Source organism: Diaphorina citri, unplaced genomic scaffold (assembly GCF_000475195.1).
Source record: "Diaphorina citri unplaced genomic scaffold, Diaci psyllid genome assembly version 1.1 scaffold11094, whole genome shotgun sequence".
NCBI classification, from domain to species: Eukaryota; Metazoa; Arthropoda; class Insecta; order Hemiptera; family Psyllidae; genus Diaphorina; species Diaphorina citri.
Window position 1 is genome coordinate 1 of NW_007388467.1, and position 1,736 is coordinate 1,736.

The 1,736-nt window shown below is 39.5% G+C and overlaps 1 long non-coding RNA gene across 1 annotated transcript; it reads right to left on the bottom strand.

Annotated features, from left to right (window-relative positions):
- Nucleotides 1-522: 522 nt before the first annotated feature.
- LOC113472965 lies at nucleotides 523-1,652 on the bottom strand. Its single transcript, XR_003395079.1, has 2 exons — nucleotides 1,372-1,652; nucleotides 523-1,204 (listed from the first exon to the last, which is right to left on the bottom strand). It is a non-coding gene; the product is annotated as an uncharacterized LOC113472965 (long non-coding RNA).
- Between the last annotated feature and the right edge of the window lie 84 nt (nucleotides 1,653-1,736).

Here is a 1,736-nt window from a genome sequence, read left to right on the forward strand (position 1 = left end):
CATGCCATCTCTAAATACCTTGCTGCCGGTGTACTCAGGGTTGGACACCGAGAGCCCCCTGGATTTTTTCAACTCATTGGAAGAGGCTCTCAGGAGTTACAAAATACCAGAACAAAACTGGAGTGGGCTATTACGTCCACAGTTTTGTGGCGAGGCTAGAACATGGTATGAAAATCAACCATTCAATCAAGATTATTCCTTGCTCAAAAAAGCTTTTCTAGAAAAGTTTAATAGCCTCCATGAACAGTTACAGGTTCAGGCCAAATATTTTGGTGAAGTCCAGAAGATAGGAGAAAGCACTGAAGCATTCATAAAGAAGAAACAGAAACTGAGTAAACGTCTGCCAGTGTTGCCTTCAGAGGAAGAACAGGTGAACCAGGTATTACTTTTATTACATCCAACAGTACAAGTTCTCTACCAGGCCACACCCAAGTCGTTTTCGGAACTTTTGTCCCGAGCAAAGATTATCGACCAGTCACTATAAGAATTGAAAATTTGTCTTTAAAATAATAGCTTAAAACCTTTTTTACCCCTGAGGAAGTGTACCACAGATAATGTAGTTCCATTACCTAGTGAGTGGGTGCCAAGGGCCCCACTGGGCGGTCTCGTCCGCTGTATGCTGTCTATTAAAGGCTGTCTGCGGTTAGCCTAAAGAGAACTTCTGTGAGCACCTAGCTACAAATATCCTGAGATGCTGGAGTAACTCCATGCTATTCCAACTTACAATCTACAAATATCCTGAGATGCTGGAGTGACTCCATGCTATCCTGAAGACCAGCCTACGTTTCCACAGTAGTGGACAATCAGACTAGACTCCAAGAAATCAGTCACCTCCAACTCATCAGCACATTGGAACATGCCAGGATTCTATCTACGATAGAGGCTACAATCTAATAAACCAACTGATGTTCAAGTAAGGTACTGAGGGGGTAGGATCTGGTAGTTTGCTGCAGATTGTTGATTGACCTTAACCTAAGTTATTGTCTCTCTTCAGTCTGCAGTAAGCTGGGTTAATCAGGTTTTATTTCAGTACCAGGATATGATTACAAATATTTTTATGTAACTAAATTGCAAGTTACCTATGTCATTTTTGTCTGACTCTTAACTGTGTTCCTACTTTTATGATCTGAATCAAACTAGAATAAATACCTACTCTTTTGATTAAGTAATCCACTACGGAAAAATCTATCTACTCATTGAAAACCTTCACATAGAAATTATGATTACAAATATTTTTATGTAACTAAATTGCAAGTTATGTCATTTTGATTGACTGTGTTCCTACTTTTATGATCTGAAATCAAACTAGAATAAATACCTACTCTTTGATTAAGTAATCCACTACGGAAAAATCTATCTACTCATTGAAACCTTCACATAGAAAATCTTACCCACCCCTGGTTAAATTATCAATGTTGCTATTTTGTCACTTTCATATCACGGTGACAATCTAGTGCAGTAATAAAGGAGAATTGGTAAAGTAGTCAATCTTATTAAAGGTCTGACACCCCCGAACGTTCCCCTTATTACAAATGACGGCCCAACTCTGTGGCTCGAACTTTTCTTTGTGTGATTTACAGGTTGCTGTTGAATTGTACCTGTACCGTTACAATGGATGTTGTAACTGGAGTAGATAGTTTGTCAGTTGTTTACTAACCATTAGGCTTCATATCTACTTTGCCCGATGATGGGTTTGATTATCTAACGCCTGGCCACTTTCTTGTGGGAGCGCCGCT